Raw genomic sequence first — 19,362 nt, forward strand, 5'->3', positions numbered from 1 at the left:
ATTGCAAAGTTTTATTTTTTAAAGCTAACTTTATTTTATTAAGTCATCTTTTCTCAGTTTCCACTCATGTTTTTTTTGTTGTTTTTGCTTGTGGGTGCTGTTGTCAAAAGATGACAATTAACTTGTTCAAAAGATGTAAGACCTATTACATTGCAAATGTTCGTTTATACCTCCTACTGCTTCTTTCCTTTTTTCTAATCCTTTGTGCCACCCTCCAATTTTGCTCCTTAGCCCTTTTTTTTTATAGTAATTTAGTTTGTTTTCCCTAACAGCAAAGCAGTACATCTTCCCACCTATGAGCTTACTTATTAATCCTCTCTATTTTTCATACTCTCAGTTGCCTGACTGCTTTCCACTTACCAGTATGGCATTCTTCAGTGTTTTCCTCTTTCTGTATTGGTCGAGGTATATCTAAAACCTAGACGACCACAACCTGTTTTTAATTTTTTTATTGAACACACTCCTCTAGTACTTGTTTTGTTTATTTTAACCAAAAATATACATTCTTAAAATAATTCTTGATGGTTTACAATTTCAAAAATATGTTGTTAATTTACTGGCACTATAAATGTTTAGTTATTTGGGCAATTGGCCAAAAGATTTAACAGTATGGAGCTATCTAACCACATACTCCAGTTGGTGTTTCTTCACCAAAATGACACACTGCCATGTACTAGAACTCTGTTGTGTGGCCAGATGAAGTTAACCTCCTCAAAACAATGGTGCCTTCTGTTTTGTTCCAAAAGTCAAGAATCCTCGATAACCGCGCGCCCAACAGTAAGGCCATCCACAATTGTAGGGCCATCGTGGGGGATAATCTGCCTCAAATTCAGGATTTGTTGACCTTGCAGAAAATAACATCAAATGATCTGTGGGATCTCCAAGGATTCTAATAGGCATATTTATCCCTGCTAGGACCTTTTACATAAAAAGTCTGATGTGTAATTACAAATGATTAATGGTCTCCCTGCCTGGCAAGAAGACACCAGTGCATGATCTGGGTAACATGGTTTTTGCATCTCAATTCTGCCAATAGTGGAGTCCTGGGGAGGGGTAAGCCGGTACAGAGTCATGCCAAAATATAACGGCATAATCAGAGCATGTAAGGATCAGGGTGACTGCTGCACTGACTACTATTTCAGAAGGGACCACTTTGTGACAATATTCATCGATGCTGTGGCGTGTAGCTCAGTGGTCGGTAGGGAACCTGTCCACACCACTCTGAAGGCATGGTGTCTTGAAATATTCATAACAATCCTGAAGAGGTCCCACCAGTGATTACAGAAGTAGCTTCCTTACCTCTTGTTTCCAATGCATGATAGCACTCAAATGACATTCTCCACAGCTTTCCACAATAGTTATCCATCTGAAGATCATTATCACTCATCATCACCACTAACCCCCTTGTTTTCTTGCCTCTTCCTTTCCTCTTATACATTGTGTATCATTGGGATTTGCACCTCGCCCCCCAAAAAAAGATTGTCAGGGGTGTAACACAGACCCCTACGGTTCTGGCGGTGCGGGGGGAAGGGAGGGGCAAACCTCTAGTAGGGCCCTAACCCTTCAAGGGGGCCCCATCCACCCAATGAATATCTGAGATATGGTGGACTTGGTGGCCCTCGTCATAGTCTGCATAGTGCCCCCATCATTTTGAGATACTCCACTGAAAATTGCCTTTGCCTACATTTCACCACTAGCCTCTAAGCAGGGTCTCCAGCGTTTGCAATCTGTGCAATTACTTACAGTTGCTTATGGGCCATTAGCCTACCACATGTTTGATGATCGTGCACTAAAAGGCAGATTAGCCTAAATTCTCAGTGTTGGTTGCGAAATGACTTTGTGAACTCCAGCTAGAGTCTGAAATGCCACTGACACAGGGTGCCCACCTCCCTCCATGTCAATACTGACACTGTTTCCAGTTCGGGACTTTTGTGTCACTAATGCATTATGGGTGTTGTAGTCTTGTTTTGCTTCCATGGAACTAACCTGAAAACAAAGATATTCCACTAAGGACTGGAGACGGTGTTCATAATGACCTGAAGTGAGGTGGCCATCCTACATTTACACTGTGTGTATAACTATTCAAGTCTCTCTTTGTTTCTCCATCATAAACAAACTTCAGACCAAAATCCTGAGAACTGAGCACTGAGAAGAAGACAGAACAACAGAAGGGAACTCTATCTAGTCTAGATTGAAAGAGCGTTATTTACTATGTGCCTGTATCTATGGACGTCATTTAGGGGCGCCAGAGGTCGCAGCTGCGACCCCTGGTTTACCCCGAGCGACCCCTGGCACTGCAGTTGCGACCTTTGGCCTTAGAAGTGTCAAAATCAGTGCCTGGAACATAGGGGTATCTCCTCCTAAGCGACATCGTTTTAGGGGGCACTTTTCTGGCTTAATGTCAATTTCCTTTTATTGCGCAAATAGTGAATAATGTTATTCACTATTTGTGTACTGAAAATGGAGTACAGTTCGCTGGAATATGACCCTATCTGACAGGTAAGGTAAGGAAAAATGCTTTTAAATGTATGTGGTATGCATTCTTGCGGGTGTGTTTATGTGAGAGAGGATGTGTATGTGTAAGGTGTGTGTGTGTGTGTGTGTGTGTGTGTGTGTGTGTGTGTGTGTGTCTGTGTGTGTATCAGTAAAGGTCAAATGGCATGTGATGTCACTTCCGCCACCCCTAGCATTTTGGTGACTTGACGGTCATGCCTGTATCCCAAACTTTCTGCTCACATAAGTCAAAGTTAAGTGCACAAAAATTCAATTATGTTATTAAACTCCGCATCACAATTCACACAATCAGTAGAATCGTATGACTGTAAATATTGCATGCAATCACGGAAAACCCTACCGTGATAGCAGCTTTTCACAATCACAAAAGCTGGGGTTACAAACTACAAAGTGGTTTTTGCAGTGGTGGGGGGACCTCCAAAATGCATTGAAAGCCAACAGCTCTCAAACTTGTGGATATTCAACAAAGTTTTGTCACTTGTTTCCCATCTGAAAAGACACACAAAAACTCGTTTTAAGGGCAGGACAAAACACATTTCCTGCGTGTAAGAGGGGATCAGAGAAGGGGTTTCTGGGCAAGGAAATATATTTTCACGGTAGAGAAAAAACAGAAATGAATGTGCGAAAGCACATCTCTGCATGTTTTACTCACCTGAAGTTTCCACCCCGTACGAATTCCGAACAGTTACATGATGCCCATCAATAGTAATTCGAAAAACCTACAGATATATTAGATTTTTAGTAGGACTTCTGGGATTCTTTTTAAGTACTCAGAAAGATGCAAGTATCAGGTTGAGGAAGCTTGTCTCACCTTTAAAACCTTGTCTAACTCAAAATTCCAGTCAAATGGATCAATGAATTACATACTCGCTGCTGACATCTGCTGTAATTTGCAGGTCACGAGTTTGAATCCTGTCAGGGTCAGCTCGGTATGCACAGCAGCTCGGTCACTACAGCAGGTTCGGGAAGCTGAGCATCACTGATAATTGTAATGTCGTGGGTCGGTGACCAAACCGACCACCACACACATCCAAGTGCAGAGGGGCGCAGCCAAGGGTATTTCCTGTGTGCGCATCTGAGGCACTCCGTATTTGCCACTCCTGTACTAAATACCGTTATGGTCTGCCCCGAAGTCATGGGGCTGAAAAGTATAAATAAAGAAGGCGTGGCCACGGGCGATTCAGGAGGGCGCGAACGGCGGCACAGGAGGAGAACGGGTGCTGCGCTCGAACCTACCAGGATGTGTACATGTGTGGACATGCGCATCCCCAACACCGCCATCAAATGTGAGAGGCATCTAACTCCCACCATCGATGACATCCTAGGAGAGCTCAGTGAGTCCCTCTGGTTTTCCAAGGTGGACCTTCGGTCCGGATACCATCAGCTAGTGTTGGCCAAGGAATCACGCTACATAACGACATTCTCAACACACGTTGGACTGAGGAGATACAAGCGGTTGAACTTCGGGATTTCCAGTGCTGCAGAAGTCTTCCAGAATGTCATAAGGGAGTTACTCACTGACCTACCCGGGACAATCAACATCAGTGACTATATCCTAATCCATGCCCCCACCATTGCAGAGCACCATACTCGACTCCAGAATGTACTCCAACAAATTCAAGACTCAGGGCTCACCTTACACCGTCAGAAGTGTGAATTTCTGAAGGACCGAATTCAGTTCTTTGGCTACATCTTCTTGGCAGGCGGTGTTGCAGCAGATCCAACAAAGGTAAACAACGTCAAGAATGCACCCCCCCATGAGTGTGACAGAAGTTAGGAGCTTTCTAGGCATGGTCAATTACTGCGGCCGCTTCATCAAAGACCTATCCACTCTCACCCAGCCTCTTTGAAACCTCACCAAATCTTCCGAAATGTGGGTCTGGGGCCCGGCAGAACAGACTGCATTTGAGACAATCAAAGAGGCGCTCTCCAGTGAAACCATGCTGAAGTACTTTGACCCCAAGAAGAACACAAAAATCTCGGTGGATGCTGGGCCGAAAGGACTAGGGGCAGTGTTATTGCAAGAGCAAGCCGAAGGGATGTGGTCCCCAGTTGCGTACGCCAGCAGGTCACTCACAGAAACCGAACAAAGGTACTCACAGATTGAGAAGGAGGCAATAGCCGTGCACTGGGGTTGCAAACATTACCACATATACGTTTACGGGTGCCCCTTCACAGGGACTACCGACCACAAACCATTACTTCCCCTATTCAACGGCACAGCATCCAAACCTCCACCCCAAATTGAAAAATGGATGCTTCAGCTACAAGATTACAGATGTCAACTGGAATACCGCCCAGGATCGGAAAACCCCGCAGACTACTTGTCTCGACATCCCCGACCGGCCTCGGAGCTGGAGATGCATGATGCCAGAGAAACCGAAGAGTACGTTAGGTACGTAGCCGACCGGTACCGGCCGATACCCATGTCTATGGATGAAATTGTTCAAACCACGAAGAGTGACGAATGCCTGCAGAAAGTTTTAACAGCCATCCAGAACAACCAGTGGTATGTCATAAAAAAACAGCTACCCATGCTGAGCTCAGACGCACCTCATGGAGCCTCTACAATGTACGAGACGAACTAACCACAGATCCTGAAGGGTGTGTGCTATGAGGAGGCAGGCTAGTTGTACCGGTTTCCCTCACTCACTGAGTGGTCCAATTAGCACACAACGGCCACCAAGGCATTGTAAAAACAAAGAATCACCTATGAGCCAAAGTGTGGTTTCCTCTCATGGACGAGAAGGTTGAGGAGGCAGTGAAATTGTGCGTGTGGTGCCAAGCCACAGGAGAGCCCGACAGGCCAGCTCCGGTAGAGACAGAGCCCGCACCAAAGGGGCCCTGGATATCTGCCAGCCTAGATTTTGGGAGCCTCCCTGGTGGCCGCCACACCCTAGTGCTGATAGATGATTTTTCAAAGTACCCAGAGGTCGAAATCATCCTGACCCTCACAGCGGACACTGTAATATCATGCCTAGAAAAGATGATGGCCACACACGGTCTAATCTCAGAAATAAAGACTGACAATGGCCCTCCGTTCCAAAGCCGCGAGTTAGCAGAATACCTAAACAACACAGGAACCCGACATCGACGAATCACGCCAAGATGGCCTCAGGCGAACGGCGAAGTCGAAAGATTTATGAGGACACTAAACAAGGTGATCCGCATCGCTCAAGCTAACAATCAAACGAGTGACTATGCCATTTACTCATTTCTGTGGAATTACCGCCAAACCCCTCACTCCACGACTAATTGAGCACCAGGGCACATCGCATTCGGGAGAGCAGCAACTGACTCTATCCCGCACCATCCCTCGTGGAAGCCTACAATCTTGAATCATGACCAAGTTCAGGAGAAACAGAGGATCATCAACCAGCGTGCCAGCCGGGGCCGGCGAGCAAAGCCATCTGACTTGGAGGTAGGGGATCAAGTCCTACTGAAGGAAATATCCTCTGGGAGCAAATTCCGTATGCCTTTCGGCATCACCCCATGGATAGTCATCTGCAGAAATGGATCCGCGATAGTGGCCCAGCGAGGTGAAGACACAATCACTCGCAATGTGTCACTGTTCAAGAGATTTTACCCCTTGAGGGACAATGTTAGGGATAGATCCCCGGATCGCAAAGACGATGATTTCATGGTGCCACACCCCCAGGACTGCAATGGCACCCCCGGTTCAGTCGAGGTACAGGAAGAATCATCACGGCCAACCTCGGCTGAGCCCTCAAGTCTTGTGTCTGATCCCGGCCCCATCCCAGAGCGATCAGAAACCACAAGATACAATCTGCGTGATAATCCCTGTCCCTCTACGCGAATGCAAGACCATCCGTGGGACGGTTGATGTCATAGTGTCTAAGTTTGCGTTTATTTTGTTTTGGTTAATGAGGAATGTAATGTCATGGGTCGGTGACGTAACCGACCACCGGACACATCCAAGTGCAGAGGGGCGCAGCCAAGGGTATTTCCTGTGTGCGCATCCGAGGCACTCCGTATTTGCCACTCCTGTACTAAATACCGTTATGGTCTGCCCGAGGTTATGGGGCTGAAAAGTATAAATAAAGAAGGCGTGGCCATGGGCGATTCAGAAGGGCGCAAACGGTGGCACAGGAGGAGAACGGGTGCTGCGCTCGAACCTACCAGGATCGCACGTGGACGCGTGTGTGTAAGCAAGGTACACCGTGTCTGTGCAGTTATTTCGGTGTGGCCCAGCGCTCCACCAGCAACACTACAGTAATTAAAAACACTTGTTATTTATAGCGCTTAGCAATGCCAAAGAACGGAAGCGCTATACAAACAGATTTGATTTAAGAGAAGTTTTAAAGGTCACCAAATATGCTAACATTGGTGGTTATCGTGGAGGAAAGAAATGAATACTATTTCCTAACCTGAGGGAATTTGCATTTATTCCCCTGAAATTAAAACAATATCCTGCGCATGTTGCTAAAATCCCTAATTGCTTTTCTAATAAGGAACCCAAACATATTCTAATGAGGTGTGTGTTGTTACTTAGCAGAAAAACGACCCCTGGGATTATTTAAAGAGAAAAGTACTTAGGGAAAACTCTTCCGCTGCATAATGAGGCCACACAGAAAATCTGCTAGAAATCAGCTATTTTGAGCAGGAGAGAGGCGGTATCCTGCCCACCCCTCAGAAAATCAAAGGACCGTTTGAACCATCAGGCATATAAATTATTCAAACCATGCCAGAGGTATGGGGGCTGCAGGAAGAACATTTCTGTCCTACATGGGGGGGTCTTTCTGAACGACTGCTATCAAAGGGCGAACTAAAGATGATGCGAGGAACGACATCGATGAGAGGAAAGATGAATGACGGATGAACCCTGTAATTGTTTTTCACTTGTATGAAATTAGTAAATGGATCATGAAATCAGCAATATCACTGTGCCAGAATCATTAATCACTCCTAAAGTGCTTGACAACCAATTTCTCGTGCTATATACTGTATTTTTCATCAAAGTGGGTATTTCTCTACAGAAGACAGAGATGTAGTTATTGGACATCATTTGCAATTCAATTTAAATGTTACTGTTATTCATATTCCTACCCGGAGATCCTACGGATATTGATCTTTTCAGTACAGCAAACATTCAAAAAGTAAGTTATTTCTCAGTTAAGTCTATCTCCCAATGTGCATTAAATTCAGTATTTAGGAATAATGAAAATTCCAACGTTTTTGATGAAAATATATCTTTTCTGCTACTGTGGCTCAGCTGAATACATTTCATCATTTTATGGATAATGCAATATATACATTTTTGCCAAAAGAACACAGTGTTTTTTTCTTCTTTTCTCTGTCTTTAAGTTCTCGAATCGATACAAAGCTATGACTTTGTTCTCTTTGATTCTGTCTGTGGAGTCTTGCAGAAATAGCCGTGACGTCATCAGGCTCATCGCTGCACGTTGACACAACTCATCATGCTTCTGGGGGAAGCAGCCATAACCCTTCCTTCAGGAGCCAAGGCAGTAAATAAGGATGGAGGCTAGCCAACAGAGTAAAACCGAGGATGGCTTGATAGAGTAGAGGAAAAGGGAGGGACGGAGGTGTCTTGCTACTGTATTGGCTCTGGGTGCCATTCTTACACCTTGAGTGGTGAAGGGGTATTAGGCCAGATCTACAAGAAAGTGACATATCAGTCCTGATGCACCACTTTTCTTGCACTACGCTCAGTCCCCCTAACATCACCTCAGAATTTATCACTCTGTTGTGGTGCTTTGTTGGATTAGCGCCATTAATTATGGCTCTAGTCAAAGCACTAGGGAGGCTAATAGGTTTTAATGGGACCGTCACTTTTTCATTTAAAAAAATCTTTATTTGATTTTACAGACAATTTGAAACTAAAAGACATATTACAGCAAAGTGAAAACAAATAGTCAAATCAAATTGAAAGAAAACATAACAGGGAACAGTAAGAGTCAGTATATTGAAGCAAACATTTGGGCGACATATAACAATACTCTCTTGATAAAGCAAAGAACCTGGAAACCGATATCCATGGAATTTGAAACAGCCAGCAAACAATGTAACCAAGAAGATTGCATCACCGTGTTGATATACTTAATACAAGCAACATTCTTAGAGAAGGTCAGGAGAGAATGGAGCCAACGTAAAGAGAAGAGTGTCTAAAAGAGAGCAAATGTGGCATCTATGTGCTTTTAGGGGGTGGTATGAGGAGCATACTAAATCTAATGTATGCATTAGCAGCTCTATATCAGTGTAGTATTGTTGCAGCTATGGGTCAAGAACACATCAGGAGGATTAGTACTTGCAAAATAGTTGTCCAGTGTTTCCCGCATGGGTCTGTGTTTGAGTTTCCAGGGGGGAGGGGCCGGGGAGTGTTGGAATGCAATGTTATCTGCCCCTTTGATGTATATTGTCAGGTTTAGCCATGCTTTGTAGGAGGTGGTAAGGGTGTTTTTCCAGTTACTAATCACATACTTGCAAGCCACCTTTAGGAGAAGGTCCAATAGAAGTCTATCATTAGTATAACCTACCTGTGGACCAAGGAATCCATTAATGAGAAAAGTGAATTCTTTCTTAGGCTATAAGCCAAATAATGTTGAGATAAACTCGAATACCTTATCACAGAATGGGGAAATTGAGCGGCAAAGGAACAGAACCAGTTCTTATTTGCCATTGAAGCATATCGGGTCATCCTTTAGAGTCAGTTTCTGTGATTGTGAGGGTGTCCAGTTGTGTTCTGTGTAATATTTAGTCTTGGACAAGATAGGAGTGATTTTGTGTGATACAACTGATTTCCATAGAAGCTTCCAATCTCCATTCGTAATTGCATTAGTTCCATCCCATTTCTTCCTTAGCTCCAGAATAGTATGTGTAGTTTTTGGGTGTAAGATTTATAGCATTCCCACTGAAGAGAAGTAACTATATTTGGGCGTATATGAACAATGTGCAAGGACTCTCTGTAGATACTCAAAGTGAAGTAGGCCAATGAGTAAAATAGGTAGAAGCATTGCCCCATGCAATATACACAAATGGGCAGGAACAAAATGTGACTGATAATTTAGTTGACCAATTAGTGGGACCCGCTTGCCAAAAGCCTCTCTCAATTTGTAGAGATTATATATTCTCTTTTTTAAAAGAAAAACAATAGCTTTGCGAGACATGATGTAGCATGTTTGCAGTTACAAGACTTTGGGATCTATGTAAATCAGTGGTTCCCTACCTGTGGTCTGGCTACCCCTGGGGGTCCGCAAAGGCACCTCAGGAGGTCTGTAATAATTTTAACAGATTAGGTCCCCAGTTTTGAGTAATGACTCAGTGGGGGTCCCCTTATTCTAATAATTATTCAGTGGGGTCCATGGGTTCCAGTATTGAAAAAGTGGCGGTCCACAGCACAAAAAAGGTTGAGAACCACTGATGTAAACCAAACTGCTTCTTAAACATGTCCCATATTGAATGTGGTGATACGGTACACCGCAGGGCTACAATGTTGCAGTCTATTGACCGAGTCACAACTGTAGCTCAGGTTGAATTTTTATGAGGAAGTTTGGCACACAGTGAGATTTTTTTGATAGATTCTGGCTCTCACTGATGGTGCAGGATGAGAGCATTAGGTATGCCCCACTTATGATTTCTCGAGTATTCTTCACAAACTCAATACAGTAGTTTAGCATACATAGGTATCAATGAAAACAGTACCCTATCATCAAACACATCCCTTTTTGCAGATGTGGTTATCGGGTATACCATAGGTGTATTATGCTGCAGACTACTGACACCTGAAGCAGCAGCAGTTGCTACATTTGGATTAAAGAGAGTCCTTTGATAGATTCTCCTTCTGATGGTGTAATATGGGAACAAAGATAACTGGGATTTTAAATAAGTTCAGGACAGCAGTACCATAGTGATGCACGTTTATTCTCTGATTCATTACAGTTTAAATTGTGACAAGATAACATCTTGGGGGGTGCTTTTAAATAGACAATCTCAGCATGTAGCAATGATTGATACAGAATTGAGGTACGCATCACAATGTTATTACGAAATGTCATAAGAATTGATAGGCATTCAAGTTAATAGCTTTTCTCTACCTCCAGTGGCATAAGGAAACTTGAGGGGGCTGCCTGCAAAATACATGGAGGGGCCCTCCCACATGCTCCGGATCCAGTCAGGAGCTCTCAGGCCAGTGGCCCGCTGTCCATGCACAGTGCCAGAGGGGGTCCCCTGGAGCTCGGGGTCCCTCTACATCGTGGGAGCCATAGGGGCTATTGTTATGCCAATGTCTACCTCTATCCTGTATGTGTTTTGCCATACAGCATGCATTTGAGGAGTCGCACTGGAATAGGCATGGATCAAAATGTCAACATAGAGTTGGGGAGTGTCCAATGCAGATTCATTCTAAACAAGAAATGAATACTGAATTGTGTATATTTAGTAATTCAGGGACAGCCCCAAACACACACACACACACACATATATATATATATATATATATATATATATATATATATATATACAAACAGAAATGGGGCCAAGGCACATTCAGCTGCACCTTTTCTTATATTCATCCAATTGTGATGAGATATATTTATTTTAGGCCAAGTTGTGCATGAGTCAAAAGGATCAGCCCCCTAATCCTCAATCACCTCAATATATATATATATATATATATATATGTGTGTGTGTGTGTGTAAAAGAAAACTCGAACTACTAAAAGGAAGAACTGCTGGACATCAGAGAAAACGTCTGGATGTACCGTTTAAAATCACTGCATCCAGATGGACTGAACATCACTGACAATACTACTCCATTTCTGCGTATCTGAAGAGTTCTCAGGATTGCATTGAGTCCACATACCAATTGGAATCTTCACTCATGATGCCTTTTGAAAATCCAGCTGTGCAGCCACTGAGCAAACCATCTTGTACTAACTGAGGGAGGCAGAAGTGGAAACATAGTGGAAATATTTTTTTTTTCTTTGGTGAGATCATCTGTTTGAGTCACTTCTTTCTTGGATATATATATATATATATATATATATATATATATATATATATATATATATAAAAACCGAATGGCGGTTGCCAGTAGGTAGTTATAGTTAGGAGCTAGTTTTATAGAAAAAGCTGTTTTTGCTTGCCTATATCTTTGGCACCGCTTGACGAATCTACACAAATTTTTCCAAACAAATTTGACAGTCATCTGAGTTGCTGTTTGGAAAATTTTGAGATGATCCATCAAGCAGGGATCAAGATAAAGGGGGGGTGGGGATGAAATTTAGAACCTTTCTAGTGTTAATTCCTATAGGAAAAATTGAACAACGATAGCACAAAAACCACTGGATGGAATTACACCAAATTTTGCAGAACAGTAGCTCTTGGTCCAGAAAGAGCTCTTTTTATTATTTGGTGTAAATCAGTTCAGTAGTTTTTTGAGAAATGTAAGGAAATCCAAATTTGTATATATAGGGATGCAAAGGATTCACAACCCCTCCTGATCTTGTGCTGAGATCTGATTGGCTGCCAACACTTCAAACCAGGAAGTGTTGGCAGCCATCTTGGAATTCGGCTTCAGCGGAGTCCCACATAAAAGTTAAAAAAAAGAAAAGGGGTCAGCGTAGAGTCACCCTGACCCCTTAGCTCTGGTGCTGGGGTCCCAAAGGGATTCCCCCCAGGGCTAAGAATGGGGTAGGGAATCCACGGTAAACATTTTTAAAAAACCAAGCACGGGCTCCCATGCTTGTTTTAAAAAAAGCCCCCAGTGGGACAGGTCCCCATTTTTTATAAGGAGGCCCTCCTGCAACCCCCCCCACACCTCTGGGAACCACCACCTCCCCAGGCCGAGTTATAAAATATGAGTCGGGGACCGCGTAGCCCCTTTTTGCCCCGGGGACCACCACCCCAGGGGCAAAAATGCTTTTGATGGGCCCTTGAGAGCTCCCTTGCAGTGGCAGATACCCAGCAATGGGTATAAAATACACATTAAAAAGAGAAAGCAATAGCTCAGTGTGAAGGTCACTTTTTAAAAATTTTAAGTACAAATTATTTATTTTAATTTTTTTTAAATGACGGATACATTTTTTATTTTAAATTGTGAAGAAATATCTCATTCTAAGTATATCATACATCAAAGCCTAAAAAACTCTCCCTCTCTCTCCCTCTCACTTTCTCTCTCTGTCTCTCTTTCAATCAATTTCTCCCACTCACGCACCCACTCAGACACTTATACACCCACTCAGACCCTCATGCACCCACTCACAGCCCCACACAGACCCTCAGGCACCCACTCACAGACCCACTCCGACCCACTCGGACTCACATACCCACTCACAGACACATTGAAAGCCTCCTGCACCCACTCACAGCCCTGCGCACACACTGATGCACCCACTAAAACACTGATGTACGCACTCTCACACCCAAACAAACACTCTCACAGCCACTCTCACCCCCAGAGACATCCTCTCACACCTATTCTTACACCAAGAGAGGCTGTGGCCAACTCCCGCTGTGCACGTCCAAAGGGAAGTGCATAGCATGTAGTTGGGTGGTAAAGGTTGGTTTGGCCGCAGGGTCTGGCTGCAGCCCTTGTCTTAGGGGCAACCTTTGCTGCGCATGGGTGAGGGTCATGCACAGTGCAAGGTTGGGTGCTTATAGATGGTTGGCTTCAAGGCCTGGCCTATGACCAGGTCCTGGGGCCATCTACCGCCAAAGGCCGTGCGCAGCGGAGGTTGAATTAATGCATAGTAATGAAAATTACTGTATGTTAAGAAAAAACATAGAAACTCACTGAAAAAAACAAAGGTTAAAGGGATGCAACTATACTCATGCCCTAAGGTAACTATAATTCACCGCCCTTGCCATGCACTGCTAATTAACCCACAAATGACGGCACTTATGACATCTTTGATAGCATTATTGATAATATCAATGTAATATTTGAAGTAACATTTTTGATGAATAAACTGTGTATGGTGGTGGAGAGAGTTATAGTTACCTTAGGGCATGAGTTATAGTTACTTGAGGTAGCTCTAACTATAACTGGGAAATGTCTATGGTTTTGTACATTTAAAATGTGAGCCTAACTAAAACATCCCTATAACCTTTGGTTTTTTAATGTGAATTTCTATGTTTTTTTAAATTCTATTTCCTAACTATAATGTCCCTGTAACCTTTGTGTTTTTCAGTGAATATATCTGTATATATAGCTACCTGTATATATATATATATATATATATATATATATATAGTTGTTTGCTGTCGATAGGCGGGAACTTTGACAGCTCCTGCCAAATGAGATAAAGAGTAAGTCTGCTCCCAGCAGGGGGGAGGAGGGAAACTGCTCCCGCTTGCTGGGAGTGGACTTTTCTGTTGCCCCCTGCATGCGGGAGCAGTTTGACCATGGGGGAATTGAGGCTTCCCCGTGTCCCACAAAAGTGCACACTCGATACCCTGGAGAGTGGGTTCTCTTGGGCTACAATCAGCCTGGGGAGGGGGCCACGGGCCCCCCTCTTTTTCTTTTTTGGATTGGCTGGGCCCCGGGGGCTGGGGTTCCTGAGTCAAATTAGGCCCAGGGAGGTGTGCAAACCTGTCCCCCCTCCCCTTTCATGAATTAGTCGGGTGCCTGGGGAAGTTCCCGGGGCCAAAATCAGCTCAGGGAGGAGGGCTATGCAACCCTCTCGCCTTTTCTTTTTTGCATTTGCATGGGCCGAGAGATTGAGTTCACGGGGTCAAATTCAGCACAGGGAGTGGGGCCCAGTGGCCTCCCTCTCCTTTCATGAATTAGCCAGGCCACAGTGGATGGGGTCCCTAGAGCCAAAATTGGCCCAGGCAGGGAGCCATATGCCCACCTCCCCTTTCACAAATTGACCAGACCCTGGGGGATGGGGTCCCTAGGGGCCAAATTGGCCCACTGAGTGTGGCCAAGCTGCCTGCCTCCCCATTCACAAATTGGCCAGGCCCCAGGGGAATGCGGTACCCAAGACAAAAATCTCCTCTTTTAGTGATGGGCTAGTCCTCGGGGCCAAATTTGGCCCAGGGAGAGGGGCTGAATGTCCCGTCCTGGGTTGCCTAGATATGGAGGAGGGTCAAAGTGCCTGGCCACAGGCCGGTCGTGAGGCCAACCCCTGCCACGCATGGCTGAAGGCCGTGCGTGGCCTGGTGTTGGATGCCTACGAGGAGGTTGGCCTGAGGCCAGGCCCGGCGGCCACCCCGCCGCACAAGGACAAAGACCGTGCATGGCACAGGGTTGGGCACCTAACCCTATGGGAGGGTTGGCCGCAGGGCCTGGCTACAGGCCAGGTCCTGGTGCCAACCCTTGCTGCGCACAGCCAAAGGGCGTACGCGACAAGGCTTGGATTAACCTAAGGTAATTTAACATTACTTAACATTTAAAAAAAGTCCCTTGATATTCACTGAAAAATACAAAGGTTACAGGGACTTTATAGTTAGGTTTAAATTTTACAAGTAGAAAACCATAGAAATTCAACAATTATAGTTAAACTAATCTCAAGATACTAAAACTTGTACCCTAACGTAACTATAACTTGCGCTCTCACTATGCTCTGCTACTTACCCCACATATTAGAACGGTAATGACATCTTCTATGACATCATTCATAATATAACTACAACATTTGCAATCAAATGATTATGAGAAAACTGTGCATGGCGGGGGGTGAGATATAGTTACCTTAGGATAGTAATCATACTTTCTTGATATAAGTATAACTATAACAGTTGCATTTCTGTGGTTTTGAGTGTGTAAAGTCTGCATGTAACTATAACGTCCCTCCCTGTAACCTTCGGTTTTTGAGTGAATTTATATATTCATATATATCTTACACACAAATAAACACGTTTACATACAGGCTACAGGAGTTTACCCAATATGAATTGCAGATCGTCTGCCTTTTAAATGTATAACCGTGCCAAAATGGTGGCCAATTTTTGTAAGGTCTCAGCAATTCTGACTTGGAAAGCAGAAAGAAAATTACAATCAGGGAAATGCTGCCAACATTCTTATGAAAGCACCCGATTACCTTTTCACCTTCGGCGCAGCAACACTTTTTCTGTTGAAATTGCTGTCGGATTACTGAGAAATGCTTCGAGATAGCTCAAGGTCTTCATGCATATTTTAAACACCTTGGATTTCAAATCGTGCAACCTTTTTTTTAATCACAGTGCTGGTTACACAATAAAGGACATCTGTAGTCCTTTGTGACAAGTTCACCGGGGGGATGGGGCGGCTGCACCGCATATTTAAGAAGCAGGACGCTCCCAGAACTGAAAGCATGCAGTTTGACTTGTAGAGGCATTTTATTTCTTCCATTATAAGCAGATAAAAAACAAAATCACTCTGTTACTATAACACATGCACAACTTTCGAGACTTAAAAAATAATCACAAGTTTGTAAAGTGAAACAAAAAAATAGTTATCCTTCTTTTTTTCTCTGCCCAAAATTCACTAGAGATCAATAGATGGAATTCAGTTTTCATTAACTATATGAAAATCCATATAAATCGTTCAGTTTTCTACCCCCAAGTAACCAATCCAGGTTAGCCCTGCCATGCTAACCACCCCATTGCTGACATACCCAGTGCTTAATTTGGAAATGGAAACGTGCCGGTGCCAATAGCTCTCCTCTGAAACACACGGCTGCTGCGATTAAATGTGCGAATACAGAATACTGAGGCAGCCTAATCCTGAAGCCATCTCGGGTCTCATTAATCCATTTAAAGCCATTCCCTGCCCCTTCTGCTTACTCTTGCAGCTTTCTGCTTTTTCCATTTGTGAAGCTTTTTCATTTTTCTCTTCCTCCGTCCTTTCCGTCTGAATCTTTTGCTCGCAGTAAATGCTGGAAGCTGATAAATAAGTGCTGGCCCTCAAAACTAGGTGTTGGTGACCCCCCCGCACCGTAAACCACCGGCTCAAATTAAGCACTGGACATACCCTCAGCAAGAGAGCAAGGTTAATGCTTTGAAAGGGTCTATATTTTCATTCTTTAGTTTACCTGCTAGTTGGCAGTCTCAACTGCTGCTACATTCTATGTTACACTTATACTTTGGTGGGCTGTCCTGGTCTCTGCTCTCCTGGCGGGGAGTGCCGCCTTAATTAGAGATCACCCCCTTGCTGGGATCTCTGTAATAAAATTGCATCCACTGGTGCGGTAAATAGACTTTTATTGCTGTTGTATGTCGAGAGAGTGACATATTGAATTGGTCCACATACTTTTCTCTTTTGCATTGCAGCAACAAATCTCCAACAAAGGAATAATTTCTGCAAAGCAAAAGACAAAAGCCCTTTAGCTGCAGGGGGTTTTCTCTTGGTGTATCAGGGACATTTGAACATTTTCCTTCTTAGGACCTGGATTCCTTCAGTCACTACTAGAAGTCTGCGAAATCGTTGTAATTTGCTTTCAGATATGTGAAATTTCTGCAAAATTTGGTGAAATTCCACATACCTGTGCTAAATTCAAATCTGTAATTTTGCCCTAAATGTTATCACAATATGTGTCCTTCGGTCAATTTTGGGTGTGAGGATCAAATCAAATCAGAGTTTATAAAGCTCAACTACTCTCCCATAAGGGTCTCAAGGCGCTTTTAAGTAAAGCACCCCCAACAACACATTCTGTTGCTCCCGTGTGATTGCTGTACATTTTTTCTACAAATGACCTTTGAGTGGGAAATTTTTACGATGTAATTACACACAAAATGTCCCAAAAACACTCACTTTACGCCAGTATAATTTAGATTTCACCCAAGGCTATTTAGTACTTTCCCAATGCAGTTTTCTGTCCATTCTGATACTGACGTGTGTGTGTTTTTATTGGTGGGTATTCGTGTGGGTGCAGTGTTTTGTGTGATTGGCATTGAAGCTACCGGTGTGGTGGTTCAGGTGTAGCAGGCCAAAGTTCCATCCGTGTTGTGTGCTGTGGAATACCAGCAGGGAGTAGAGAGGTGCCCGGAGTTCATCCAATGAAGGATGACATTGGTATATCAATGGGTCAGTGAAGGGTCAGGGCTCCTGGTGCTGGGCACAGTTCAGACACACATGGTTACAAACTGACCCTTCTCTGGGCACGCGTCAGCGATGCAGCCGCCATTAATTAGGTCCTGGGGGCAGAGGAGCATTGGGCAGTGGGCGGGGCTGAGGAGGAGTGCGTTAGCAAGAGAGCGGGAAGGGGTGAGCGGGGGAATGGAAGGGGTGCAGTGAGGGCAGAAAAGCAGCGCAGGAACAGGCACACAGACGCAGAGAAGGCAGGCACAAACAACACAAGAAGAAGAGCAGAGCGCTGACAGTATAGTAAAACATGATAAAAAATGGCACAAAAGGTCCCAAAAGAGTGGGTGGGAGAGAAATGAGGTGGGGGCCTTGTGGTCCTGAACGGGGCCCGCAAGGGACTCAACCGGTCAGAGAACTGGTCGCAGGTAAGTCCAGGGGGTGGGGAGGGTTGGGCCTATGCAGCTGCTTAAAGGTTTTCCTCTGGACAGATAGCAGCATGAGCCCTGAGGTTTGCATTAGAGGTGGGGTACCTGTTGGGCATGGTGCACATATGCCATTGTGTGACTGGTGGTACAATGCAATGCAGGTCTAAGCCCAGTTGTTCTGTGGAGTGGTCAGTCACCCACCCTCTAACATAGCTGTGAGTCACTGTGAACAGTGGGGGCCCCTTCAGCAGGAAATGACCAATCATGGACAACATATCATCCCATTGTAAAGTGTAGTTCTTTTTAGTTGGATACAGAAGTCAGCCTCGGTCGATTAAGTAATGGTTCTTCAACACGTCAGTCAGCATTGTCTTGTGAGTTCCACTGCATGTATTGGGCATTCCCAACTTGTCCAGGACATGGTGTGGGTCTAGATTCCGGTCACCTTCAACCACCACTTGCATAGTGCTGAACTCTGAAATCTGAACACTAAAAATGTTCTTAATGAGTGTTGTAGCATATGCTTCACCTAACTACAATGGTCCATTAAACATTCGTAGCTTTAGAAAGGCCTCCTGTGAAGGGGTTTATGCAGCAGCAATTTTCGATAAGTATTGCCACTTTGGATTTCGTAGACAATTTTCCGGTCAAAGTATGCTCACCCAGGGAGTTCGACCATAGATTACTACTGATCACTGAGCCCACCCAATCCCTATTCAGTATCAAAGACTCAGCCTCAGACCAGTCAGTTTCCCATAAGAGTGCAATATCTACTTGTTTTGTGTGTACCTTTTGCTGAACTTTATTACATTTGACCTAATGGGATGGGACATTACTGTTCCAGCTGTTGCAGTGCTTAATTTGTAAATAAAAAGGTGTCGGTGCCAAAGCCCTCCTCTTAAAACACGTGACTGCTGTAATTAAATGTGTGAACACGGAATACTGAGGCGGCGTAATCCTGAAGCCATCTCGGGCCTCTTCAATCCATATAAAGCTACTCCCTGCCCCTTCACCTCACTCTAGCAGCTTTCTACTTTCTCCCTTTGTGACGCTTTTTCGTATTTCCCTTCGTCCATCTTTCCCATATGTGCCTTTTGCTCGGAGCAAATGCTTGAGGCAGAAGAATATGCCCCGGCCCTCAAAAATAAGTGCCGGTGCTCAGCACCGGAAACAACAAGCACAAATTAAGCACTGGCTGTTGGTTGTCAGCGGTCTAGGTAGATCGCAGATCAGTAATGAAGGCCACGGGGTTGGAGCACCAAGCATCAAAAGAAATATGTTCCACTGAGGAAAGAGTCATGCTGTAATCAATGGAGATGGAGGGTCATGTACCAGGCCGCAGTAGCATCAATGAGCATTCATGCATGGCTGAAATAGGAGCTGGGGAAGCCTGTGAGTAAGGGTATGCCTCAAGTGAAATGCGTGTCTCAAAGAAAAA

Source organism: Pleurodeles waltl, chromosome 10 (assembly GCF_031143425.1).
Source record: "Pleurodeles waltl isolate 20211129_DDA chromosome 10, aPleWal1.hap1.20221129, whole genome shotgun sequence".
Taxonomy (NCBI): Eukaryota; Metazoa; Chordata; class Amphibia; order Caudata; family Salamandridae; genus Pleurodeles; species Pleurodeles waltl.